This window comes from Phragmites australis, chromosome 14 (genome assembly GCF_958298935.1).
Source record: "Phragmites australis chromosome 14, lpPhrAust1.1, whole genome shotgun sequence".
NCBI lineage: Eukaryota > Viridiplantae > Streptophyta > Magnoliopsida > Poales > Poaceae > Phragmites > Phragmites australis.
In genome coordinates, this window is record NC_084934.1 from 4,523,599 (window position 1) to 4,537,722 (window position 14,124).

A 14,124-nucleotide genomic window follows, 5' to 3' on the forward strand; every position below is an offset into this window, starting at 1 on the left:
GTCCCGTGCCATCCGGCTTGTCTCGGGATAACGTCGTAAGGATCAAGGCGTTCGGTCTGCCGCGCTGCTGTGGCAGGGGAACAAGACAGGGCGAGCACGCCGGGTTGCTCTGCGGCTGCCCGATGGGCCCTCTCCACAACACTCGTTGCCAGGGCATTTATGGTGACGGGTGACCGGGCGTGCGACGCATTTTTCACCCCCGGTCACTTCGCCCAAAGGAAATGATGACGCCCTTTCCATTTATGGTGTCTCGGAACTCGGGCCCCCTCCTTCCGTTCGGGGCATGTCGTGGCCGGCGAATACTTAAGGCAGCCGGCGGCCCAGAAGCAAGAGGAGAGAAAGAGAGCTAGATAGAGAAAAAGACGGACGAAGAACACAGCACAAGAGAAACACTGTGAGGAAGGCTGAGCTTGGTTCCAGCCGAAGAATAAGGAGCCCCAAGCTCTTAGATAGATCAATATTCTTGTAACTAGCCACATCCTTGAGGGACTTCCTCAGGACAGTTATAGCATCCATACAGGAGTAGGGTATTACGTCCCCGTGCGGCCCGAACCTGTCTAAATTCCGGTGCATTTACTTCTTCTTGCACTAGGTTAACACCCCCACCACCGGCCGTTGCATTCATTCCCATTTATTTCTCCGACGAACTTATTCAGGATCATCCCCTGGCCGAATCTCTAAAAAGGGGTCTCTCGGGATCCTTGCGACTGGAGTTAATCCTTCGACAGCTGGGGATATACGATAGGATCTGTTTGGTTGGTTTCATGTGCTCAGTCTGGCTGAGAAGAGATTGTGTTTGTTTGCCCGCATAAGTATATGTTGTATTATAAAGGAATTTATTTGAGACATCAAAAATTGCTAGAAGTTATAAAAATAGGTTTTTTTGATAATTAAATATTGATTTAGGTTATTTAAATCAAACTAATTAAAAATAGTTGTTACTGAGTTCTAATTTACTCATAAATATGTTTAAATTTTTAAACCACCCTTATACCTTAAATAAAATCAGGGATTCGTTTTCGACGAGCTGACAGCCCCCGCGTCCAGACAACCAAACGCGCCATGCACGCGCGGCCAGACTATGGGTGGAATAGGCAACCAAACATGCCAATATGCATCCTGACCCGTACTGTCACTGGTGGAATGCATTCGAACTAAACTTGGTTGGTAGAAAGTTGTCTTACTTTCTTCTCTCTTCTTTTCCTTCTTTTTAAAATCGGAAGTAGGTAGGTATGTATATGGTCTCTTATTGTGCTTAAGCATTTCAAGAGACCATACATCAACTTTTAGGACGTCCATTTACTAATTCTTAGAATAGAACTCTAAATTTAAAGGGTATATAAGTTACACCTAGAAACTTCATTCGATAAATTTTACATATTAGTACGGACGGCAAAAATCTAAATATAAACAACATATCATACCATATTTAAAAAAAAAGATAATATGATGTCGTATTTACAAATATAGCATAGGTACTCAGCACCTCATTTACCGAATACAGATTTTTGATATACCATGCATAAAAAAAGACCAGATCCGGGTGTTTTCAGCACCTCATGTGCCGAATACAGCCAGGCCCTACAGCATGTTGCTTGTCACTGCTTTCGGTGCCTCACATCGCATCACGTCGCATCTTATCGTTGGTTTCGGTGCGGGTTGTGACATGTAGGGGTTCTCGTGCTGATTTCGGTGCTGAATAAAATGAGTTGTTGGCTTGAGTTGAGAAGCAGCACTACGAGAAGAGAAGGGAGCAGTAGCATGAGGAGAGAAGGAGCAATAGAAGAGGAGCAACGCGAGAAGCAGCAGCGCAAGAAGAGAAGGGAGCAACAACGCGAGCAAAGGAGTAGTAGTCGGAGAGGAGCAACGACGCGAGTTGAACATTTCGAGAGCGCTCTCTTTCATTCAGGTAAGTACTTAGATTATGTATTTAATTAATACTTAGATTAGTAATAATAATTAGAGTAAGTAGATTGTATAATCCATTCAATTATATTTATTTAATTATATTAAATTGATAAATTAGAGTACTTAGATTATTTGCTGAGTTATTTAGTAAATATTTATCATTAATTTTAATGTTTATTAAATATTTAATCACAATAGTTGTATATTAATACTTAGTTAATGTTTATTAAATATTTTAATTCAATGTTAAATATTAATTATTTCATTTGAATTCAATATTAATGATTTAATTACCATTATTAATTACTTAAATATTTAACATTGTTAAGTAATGGACTATTTAATTTGCATTGTTAATTTACTTATTTATTATTTATCGAGGGGTGTAATTAGTTGTGTATCGCATATACATCTAAGTAGTTATTTCATTATATGTACATTTATTTAGGAGATACGATATGACTATCCATATTTATTATGGAGAATATCCCACTGTTTTACACAGGAAACTCGTAACAATTCAGAACTGTTAGTATATAGAGAGTACGTTGAGCTACCTATTGAGCTAGATGGCCTGAAATCATATGTTATGGGCTTTTTGCGTGTAAACCAGTAGTCCTCTATTGTTGTCTTGGAGGCTTGCTCCAAATAGTTCGATCGTTGTCTATCCGTTGTTCGAGATAAGAAAAAACAACGCTTGGGCTTTGTAGTCACACAAGGAATTAGAGGAGAACTTTGAAATGAGGGTGTACGTAAATATAGTGTCATGATTAGTATAAGGTGATGCAGTGACTAGCGTAGAAGGATCAAACCAGCAGGTGATGCATGAAGAGGACGGAGGGCATGTTGGAGAGGGCAGTTCCGGTACAGAAGGAGTTGGAGTGGACCCTTCTAAGGTAGATGCAGAATGCATGGATGATAAAGCTGGTGGTAGCAGGGATGAAGAAGCTACCGACAACGATGACTCGGTGCCAGCGATCTAGTACTTTCGTGGTGCTAAGCTGCTGGATTGTGTCATCGTTGAGTATAACACCTTATCTAACTAGGGATACCAGAATAACGACATCTAGGTCGGACAACGGTTTCATAACAGGGATAAGGTCATCCACTTTATTAACAACTATGTTGTAATGACAAGAAAGGACCACTAGTGTGCCCGGTCTAACCCTATAGAGTATGAGGTTAGGTGTATCAAGCACCCGAATTGTCCTTACTTCGTATGAGTATATAAGCCAAAATATGAGAACTATTTTGTGGTCAGTAGACACACCCCACATATATGCAGCGAAGAGGCTGTTAGAAATGTGAGCCATGCCGTTGATGCGAGGTTCATAGCCCAACTCCTCATCACCTTTGTTGGTATAGGCATATGTTTGTTGCCAAAATCGATTATGAAGGAAGTACAGACTAAGACGGATATGCTGATCAATTACTATACCGCATGACGAGTGAAGTAGAGGCGTTGAAGATGTTGTTTGAAAACTTCTAAGAGTCTTACAACTATGCTCTGAGACTATTGCAGAAGATTGCCATGACGAATATAAGAATTCAGTGGGCCATGGCGGATGAGCTGATCAAGCTAGAGGATGGGTGTCCCTAAACCTCATTTTGTCCCTCCCATTCCGAGAGCACCGCTAACTTCATTCTGAGAGAGAGCGGCGAGAGGACTCCATCGACACAACGCCACCAACTTCATTCAGAGAGAGCGAGCAAGAGAGGGAGCTAAGTGGAGCGAGAGCGGCGCTGCTATGGATTTGCTCGCCGGCGCGCGTGACTTCGTTGAGCAGATCCATCGTGACACCCATGAAGACTGTTCACACATGGCGAAATGAAGAAGCAAAACCGGCGACACTCCGACACGTGCATGCAGGACAGCATTGACAACACGGAGACGTTGGGCGTGAGAGATTTGCACGAGACAGATAAGCTGAGGAGGAAGTGTGTAGCTAGAAAGGAAAAAGACAATAGCTCCATCGGTCTCCACATCATCAACACGCTTCATAAGGGTAAATAAACATCACCTCCTCCAGGTTTAGGGTTCTAATTTAGGGAATTTGAGGGTTAGGGTTCCCGAATTGAGGAAAAATTAGGGTTAGGATTTCAGGATTAGGGGGATTGGGGAATTGCCTTAGTGCCTTTCAAAATTGATCATTTATCCCTCCTTCTCTATGCTACCCCATGCCGTAAACCTCAAACCCGAGCCAAAATTGACATGAATTTGCACATGTTAGCTCTAATCCGAGGCTAATTTGGGCTAAAACACACTAAACTGGAGCCAATTACCTTTAACCAAAACTTATCCGAGCCTAATGAAGTCTCAATTGAATTAAAGGATCATAGATCATTAACATAAACATGAAAAACAATATAATTTATGGACAATTAGCACTAACTGAAGAAAAATTGATCTTAATTTCATCTAATCAACAACAATTCATGCTAATCAGCTCTAATCCGAGGGCACCATGGGCTCAATTGGGTTCAATACCAGGACTATGGGCTATGATGCCAAATATTAGCTCTAATTGTGATCTAATCATCATGATCATTAGCCCTAGACATTGACCACATCTATTACTGGAGGCGTAAGACATACCGGAGTTTGTGGAAGCCATGAAGTGTGGATCCCTTGGTGTAGAGCCGCGACAGGGATCAATATGTGTTTATGACGTGTAGTGTCATGTAGACTATCGATGTAGGGCATGTAGTCGATGTCGTGGTTGCCGGTGTGAAGAAGAGCTTGGTTCAGTCATGTTGGCGGTCTTCTCTTCACTAATGCGCCTCTAATGATTGCTAGGGTTTAGATGTTCGGGGAAGGCCAAACCTCATGGAAAAACTTAACCCGCGAGGCACCGGCTCCCCCTATTTATATGGTGCACGTAGGGATGTCAACGGGGTCCCGATCCCCGTTCCCCGACGAGAAATTCCCCTATTAGGGGATGGGGATGAGGCCAATTTTTCCCCCGCGGGGGGTTTAATGGGGGAAAATTCTCCCCTGTCGGGTATGACGGGGGTGGGGACGGTTCCCTATCCCCATCCCCGTTTCCCCGCGGGGATAATTCCCCGAAATATTTAAACTCTCCATAGCCCATATATGCAAGAAACGGCCCAACTAAAGTCCAACCTACCAAAGCCCGTCAGCCAACAGGCCCTTCATCGTGCTAGCGTAGCGGGGACGGGGAACCCGTCGGGTATATTTCCCCACGCGGGGACGGGGATGGGAGAATTTTCTCCCCCGCGAGCAGGGACGGGGACGGGGACGGGGAAATTTTCCCCCAATCAAGGCGGGGATGGTTATCCATTCCCCGCGGGGAATTTCCCCATTGACATCCCTAGGTGCACGTGAAACGGGACCACAATCATTAGTTGGCGTGAACAAGAGCTCGGTGCAGTCACGATGGCGGTCTTCACTTCAGTAATGTGCCCCTGATGATTGCTAGGTTTAGATGTGGCTAAACCTCGCAGGAAAACTTAACCCACGAGATGCTGGCTCCCGTTATTTATATGCTGCACTTGAAATTGGACCATTAGTTGGCTGCGCTTCCGATTAAAACACGGGAGATGGCCCTTAGGAATAAGATTCGGTTAGGATTAAGTGGCCGAGATCAAAACACCAACATACTGTTTTTCTGTGGTTACTTATATACCACTGATCAGCATCTCCCCATAGCTGGTACGATCCCGGCTTTTTGGACACTGTCTATTTTCCTTAACTTTTGCAATATGTGTGCATACACAATTGACCCAAATATGAAAACTATAGACACAAAAAAAACTTGAACAGTATCCACTGATTTTTACCCATTTTATGCACTAAAATGCATAATTTCATCACAAAATATTAATTTAAGATCGAGTGCGCAAGTTTTCCTTGCCTAAAGAACATAAGAGCTCTTTTTATACTTACAAGTCAGAACACAATTAATTATTTGACATTTAGGTGGAAATAATGAAATGGAAAAGACAAATAATAGATGCACCTTTTCTGCCACCAACTTTCGATCATTTCACAAGACAAGCATGTCCCGTGAAAGGTGAGAATGAATATCTGTGCGCGCAAAAGAAAAAACTTGTATGTATATATAAATAATAGACTCCACCTCGAGTGCACAACATGAGGACACATGGCAATACGAGGATACCAAGGTGGTGGTTGGTGTTGCATGCTGCAATGGCATGCCTCCAGCTGCATCCATCGTGTAGATCCAGATCCCTGCCTCTGCCTGCCGTGTATTCGCACACAGTACTGTTCCTACGTCCACGAACTCGAACGGATAAATCTTTGGTTTTTTTACTAACCACTTCCACTTCTTTAATTAATCCACGGACGCACCAGTTAAGGATCTTGCTTTGGGAGCTAGACTTGCTTCTTGCTATAAGATAATGAATCCCATGTGCTTCCCAAGTACTACTTTTTTTACTAATCTAATGCAATAATAGTTGCTTTAACTTGCACCAACAACCAATGCTATTGATCCATGTGTACCATCGTACTATTACAGAATATATCATTATTGATAGTTTAAAATCGTCATCAATAACAACTATTGAACCGTCACTGATTATTCGGTATTAATAGTCAGTGACTATCAATGCTGGTTTTAAAACTGGCAAAAAAACTCACCATCACTACCAGTTCGTGAATCCAACTAACAGTGAAGCCTTTTTCCCGAACAAAAAAATAAAAAGAAGAAATCGATCCCGTCGTGCCACCATCGGACCTCGCCATCCCACTCCTGGATCCTGCCACCGCAGACACACTAATTTTTCCCATTTCACACAAGCAGAAACACATATACATGAGATCAAACAATCATACGATATTCTTCTCCCTCTATGCCACAAATCAAGTTATTCAAACTAGATTTACAAAGAATTTACAAAAAATTTGAGCTAACACTCCACAAGTCAGCTACACAAATAGACTCTTTTAACCTAACCAAAATCAGTGATCAACTACAACCTACAACTACCATGATAAAGTCCTGCTTGACATCGACCATGATGAAACCCACTTCGATGCACCTGCTGCATTCCAGCTACAAGGGTAAGGAGAACCGAATCAAGGGAAGGGGAAGAGCTAAGATTCAGATCAAAACAAGGGAACCGAATCAATTGGAAGAAGAAATCCACGGACCTGGGTGACGCAAGCTGGGTAGTTGAGCTCGCCGAAGATCGCTCCTGAACTCGCCCCGCTTGCAACGCCGCCTCGCCGCCGCCCCCTTGTAGCACCGCCTTGTCAGCGTAGCCCCCGTGCCTCCCCATGTTGCCTTCCCATGTTGCCTCCCCATGGCGCTCCTCCCCCTTCATGCCCACCTCCCTCATGCCACCACCTCCTCCTGGATCGAGATAGAGGAGAGATGAGAGACGAAAGAGAGAGGAGAAATGAGAGGAGGAGAGAGGGTGAGAGGGATAAGGTTGCGACTAGAAGAGATAAGGTTGGGTTCGGTACAGTCGGTTTGTGAGGAGCCACGTGATGACTTGATTTTTTTAGCTCGGTTACTGTAGAAATCATTAGCGGTCGTTCGCGGCCAGAATCAGCACTAATGTATCAGTGCCAGTTTGTAATATGAATCGACACTGATAATCGATTTTAGTATCAGTTCTTAATAACTTAATCATTGTTTGGGCGTTAGAGGTTAAGAACCAATAATAATACATTTTCAGTGACAATTCTTGTACAATCAACATTGATGAGCCACCATTTATAGCTAGTTCTGTGGTAGTATCGGGGCATCCATATCCATGCTAATTACGGAGGATCAGATCGTGGCACCTGTGATTTTGTTTCCTTTAGAATGGTTTCAAGATATACGGTGTAGAAAGGCTCAATCGTGATTCATGGTTGCATCGGTTACTTTGATCTAATCATCAGCTAGCGCTGCTTTTCTGAAAGGTGAAATCCTGGATCCGCCAGTCCAGGGCGGGCTGGGGCTTTTCGCTTTGTAGGGGGTGCAATAGTATATACGGTGATGACCGATGGCCATCTTGAACAAGGTTATTTACACGCACCAATGATCAATTGTTATCAAGTGTGCCTCTTCTCATCAAGCATATGCATGCATGGATGACCTATTTATTTGAGCAAATGTTTGTTGAGAATGTCTATCGGCCGGTATTGGTGCGTAGACATGCTTGTAAAAAAGAGCATAATGGTTGTGTTATTAATTATTGTATCTTGTAAGCAACATTTTGTGCATATTTTGGAGCAAGTTGTATATGGGAAGGAACTAATCTTAAGAAAAAAACATACATGAATTGATAAGATTTAAATGTGAACTATTAATGTCCATTGTCTACTCCATTTCACATTATTTTTCATACACGTGTAGTGATGAGGATATGGCTCCTTCGGATACAAGTAACACTGTTAATGATGAGGGTATGACTCCTTTGAATACAAGTAACACTGCTAATAATCCTCAAAATATACAAGAGCCAATTACAAGAGCACGTGCGTGATAATTAAACCACAAGATGAACTCGTTTCTCGCTGTTCATGTCTTCTTAGATGGATTACTACTAAACTCTTGTGATGTTTTATTTCTTAGGAATATGAGAGAGATATCACAAGCTCACCTGGACGTAATCACTCGAGTTCCAGCCGACTCGAACAACAAGTCATACTCAAAATTCAGTTCGATGTCTCAGGACAGCACGTCAATAAAACGGGCATAACTCTCGCATACGGAGTCCAATTTAGTCGTTCTTGGACTTGCTGAAAAGCTTATAATGAGTCCTTTCTAATGGACCCGTGCTCGACCAAATATTCCTTATAGTTTAGTCAGGATCGAAGGAATAAGGTGTTGTGTCACCGTTTTATACCTTCTCAGGTCATGTAATCGTATTGGGGCCGGAATCCAGGTTCTATACATCTCTTTCCATGATTGTACAACCCTAAGTTGACTTTCTCACGTCTTTATATAAATATAAAATAGCCATCATAGTTTAGGATTGGGTTTTACTTGGATTATTCTGTTTTAGATATGTTCACTGTATATCTTTTATAGAACCCCAAACTCGAGCACTTCATTTGTAATCAATAATATTCAAATTCTATCTATCTGTTCTTGCTTGTGTTATCAATTCGCTTGCAGGAAAATCCTTCTTGGTGTGTTTAACCGTGTCTTGGCACGGTTGATAACTACAGAGTAGTGGTGTAGTGGTTGCAAGAGTTCTCGATCTGTTCTGGTCAGAGCTCTTGGATCATCAACGTCGAAACTCCACCAAATCGACTTATCATATTTCATTCGGAAGATCGGACAAACCCACATCAACTAGTATCAGAGCATCGGTTGCCTGTTAGGTAATCTCAGTTATCCACTTTGTTTCGTCATGTTCCATTACCTAGAGTCTAGAAATTGCCCCACAAAAAAATATATCTTAGTTTTTCCGCTGTCCAAACCACTTCGTTCCCTTCGCAATTTTGTTTTTAGTTTTCATGTTGTTGAGTTTGAGTCCATTGTCGGTGTCTTTGTTGCTGGTCGAGTCATCGTGTTCTAGTTTCTAGCGTCGAGTCTTTGCTGATTTAGTCATCGAGTATCCTGGCCTGGCCTTGTTTGCTTTAGCCGAGATTGTGTCTCTAGTCGAGTCGACCATCAACTCGTGTTCGACCACTAGTGGCTTCAACTATCTACTCAAGTTCGACCACTTGCCGAGTCAACCATCTACTCGGGTTCGACCACCGATCATTTCTACCATCTATCCGGGATCGATCACTAGTCATTTCGACCACCTCCTCGGATTTGACCACCTAGTTAGATTCTACCATCATTTTGGGTTCGACCACCTGCTCGCCAGAAAAAGTTTGTGACCCATATACCTCACTGGTCCTAGAAAAAGTAGCAGAGGAGTTTTGAGTTTGTATCACATTCGCAAAAAAAAAATCAGAAAAAAAGAAGAAAGCAAGAAGCAAATAGTGCAAAAAAAGGAGAGTACAAAAAAGAGGGAGAGAGAAAATTCAGGCTTGCATTGTGAATTTTGTTTCATTGTGCTTGTGTCTGTTATAGTCTTTAGCTTGCTTGAGCTAGTTTTAGGAACGCGTTCGGATCAGCAACTGTGATGAGTATCGTGGACTTTTATTTAGCTTTGCTAATCTGATTTCAATTATTGCTACTCCTTGCTACTAAATATTACCTGTCTAAGCTCCACCTTCTCTCGATCAGAACAGTTCTCCCTTTTGCAACCATCTCACTCGCACCTGATAAGGTATCACGAATCAGCCACCGGTTGTGCCACCTATTGTGATTGGTAAGAACACTTCCAAGAGGGTGGCAAGACACTTGAGAGTGTGTGATTCCATTTGATAGGGATAATATATTTTTGTTATCTCTTGTTTGCTACTAACTATGGTAGGTGAAGCATCGGATGTGAAATAGTGTGTTTTGAGTGAAGAACTCACAATATGGTTGGATGATCATTGACAATCTATTAATGACAACATTGATAAGAAGCTTACGAGAACAAATACCACTTTGTAGCAATTCAATGGTAGCATTGCAATGCTCAATACATGCTTTGGTTGTTTGGTCACTTAACCCCAGAACAATGACCATATGGACCCTCATGGTGCAGCCATTGAACACGACGAGTTTGTCGCCGATAATGAAATTTTGAGACAAGAACAAGACACCTTTGATGCACGACAACAGGACCGATTAAACTTCAATTGTGAATGTATGAGAGGTAATAATTTTTAGCAATATAACCTACGTGTTAATGATGATCTATTTGCTAAGATTAAGTTTACTATATCATCTTTTACAGATGCTTATGATGCTAAAAAGTATTTAGATTGGGAGATGATGGTTGAACAGAAGTTTAATGCTCATTTAGTTCCTGAAGTGCATAGAATTAGGCAAGTCACTAGTAAATTTAAAGAATTTTCAATTATCTGGTGGAATAGAGTATGCATCGATGGGTTAGCGCTTACTACATGAAATGCTTTAAAGGTTGTTATACGTAACAGATTTATTCCACTCTCTTTTAAACATGATTTAGTAAGAAATTACAGCGCTTAAATCAAGGTGATAGATCCATAGAAGAATATTATCATGAGCTACAAATTAGTATGTTATATTATGATATTATTAGGGATGAAGAGACTGCAATGGTATACCTTTATGGAGGATTAAGACGTAAAATTCAGGACCTAGTTGATTACAAAGACTATAATAGTATTCCTAGATTATTCAAACTTGCATGTTTAGCAGAGAAAGAATTGCAGGGACCGCAACAAAGATCCAGGATCAATTTTGGAAGCACGACTACTTCAAAATCAACGCTGGGATAAGTCAAAACAGCCCCACATTCATCTACATAGTCTACTGGCCCTTTCTCGAGTAGGGCACATTCATCAGCACCTCCGAAATCGTCACACATTTCAGAGGTAAGTAAATATGCTAATGTGCAAGCTCCAGCCAAGAGCTCTTCTTCGGTTGTTTCTATAGGCCGTTCGATCGGAATTGTATGCCACCGATGCAAGGGAATGGGTTGCATCATGAAAGATTATCCAAGTCAGCGAGCGTACATTGCAACAGAAGACGATGAGTATGTAAGTGCCAGTGATGTTAATGATGAATATGCTCTTGTAGCTAACCATGCAGGAGATGAGGACGAACATAAGACAGAAATCGACCACGAGGAAGAATCGAGTGCCACTGCCATGGAGAATTATAGGATTCTCATTGTGCAGTGAGTGTCAAGCACTCAAATGGAGCAAGCGGAATATCTACAATGCCATAATTTATTTCAGATGTTCCTCATAGTCCATGATTGTCGTGTTCATGTCATTATTGATGGAGGAAGTTGTAACATCTTGGTAAGTTCAGATTTGATTAAGAAGCTTGAATTGCCAACAAGAACACATCCTCATCCTTACCATCAGTGGTTCAACCATAGCGGTAAGGTGAATGTAATGCAAATAGCTATGGTACATTTTTCTATTGGTTCATATTATGATTGTACTGATTTTGATGTTGTTCTCATACAAGCATGCTCACTCTTGTTAGGTCGACCATGAGAATTTGATACTGATGTAACACATTATAGTAGGAGTAATAAATACACTCTTATGTATAAAGGAAAGAAAATAACTTTTCTACCTTTAACCCCTGCTGAAATTGTGAAATGTGAATAAGAGCTGAAAATAAGAGAAAAGAGGGAGAGCTTGAATCTGAAAATCAGCAAGTAGTGAAAAATATTTTTCCATAAAAGGGACAAATCAACAACACATTCTAAGTCTGAAGGAATTAAGTTGAAATGGTGTGTTTTGCTTGCCACTAAATCTGAAATTATTGAAATTTATGATAACGAGTTGCCATGCTATCCTTTGATATGCAAACATGCTCTAGTTTCACTCGAGGATATATCTAGCTCTTTGTCTCCTGCTGTTGCTAACCTTTTGCAGGAGTTTGTGGATGTATTTCCAGCTGAGGTACCTTTGGGATTATCACTCGAGTGCCAGTCGACTCGAACAACAAGTCGAGCTCAAGTCAGACTCCAAATTTGGTTCAAAGTCTCAGGATAGCATGTCAGTAAAACGGGCATAACTCTCGCATACAAAATCTTGAGGCATTCTTGGACTTGCTGGAAAGCTTATGATGATTCCTTTCCAATGGATCTGTGCTCGATCAAACATTCCTTATAGTTTAGTCAGAGTCGAAAGAATAAGGTGCTACATCACCATTTTGGACCTTCTCGGGTAATGTAATCGTGTCAGGGTCAGAGTCCAGGTTGTGTACGTGTCTTTCCATGGCTGCACAATGCTAAGTCAACTTCCTCACATCCCCCTATAAATATACAATAGCTATCATAGTTTAGGCTTGGGTTTTGCTTATATTATTGTGTTTTAGACAGTTTTGCCGTATATCGGTTTGTAGAACTCCAAGCTTGAGCACTTTATTGGTAATCAATAATATTCAGATTGCATCTACCTGTTCTTGCTTGTGTTCTCGATTTGCTTGCAGGAAAAACCTTATTGACGAGGTCAACCACATCTTGATATTGTTGATAGTAACGGAGTAGTGGTATAATAGTTGCGAGGGTTCTCAATCTGTTCTGGTTGGAGCCTTTAGATCATCAATGTCGAAACTCTACCAAATCAACTTATCATATTACCTTCGGAAGATTGAGCAAATCCACATCATGTAGTCCAATATGCACATATCAAATCATTGAAACCATAGTCAAAGGGGGAAAATATCATCAATATATCATCGGCATGTGGAACCTCTACTATAGAATTCTTCATTCCAGACAACTCTAAATCATCATGCCAAACAGTTTTCATTTCGTAATCTATAAAGTGTCTGTGATGATCGCTTCAGTGACAGACTATTCTTATCAAAAGAACAGTCTGCGATGATAGACATCCACGTCACCACAGGAACAATAAGCATCTATGAAGTCATATATCATAGATGTCTTATTAGAGAAACCGTCTGCTTTTAGTCTTATATCACAAATTGTTCCCCTCTTAAGCCAACTGCTTTATGTTGAATGATCATAGACGGATCTTGTCTTAAAACCATCTACCTGTACACACAACCTATATGTTTTCTACTTCCTAGCTGCCCTTAGGAGTTGGCAGCCATGCACTCTGCAACAAATAGTATACAAATGAAATACACACACATAGACTGCATATATATGCATAATAATAGTAAAATTTTCCATGCAAGGTAGAAAAATGTCTAAAATTATGTACAATGGTCTGAAACCAACATCTATAACTAATCAAATGTTAGCTGAAATTCATCAAAAGTATTGTACAATATCTAAAATTCTACAAATGAGGAGTAGTCCACCTTGGTCGATGCGATGGAGGGGCTCGGTGGTGGTGGAGGAAGCCATCTATGGGACGAGATCAAAGTGGTGGCGACGGAGGATTTGAAGAATCATAAGGAAATAGTTTATCACGACACATATATCAAAGATAATTAATATTACACATATCATTAGAATATCGATCCATTGTTTAGGACTACATATGTTTGCAACATCTGATTACACATATCTACATTTATGATATTCAACAGACTCCACTAAAATATTCAGCAGATCAGACTCCACCCAACTAAAGATACATTTATCTAGATAACTCTCCTGAGCTTCTTCTTGAATGCATGATCCATCCTCAATATATAAGTTGCAGTGCACAATCAGTCTCCTAGCGATCAGACTCCTGATAGAGTTTGTCGACACCACTTCCAGCAC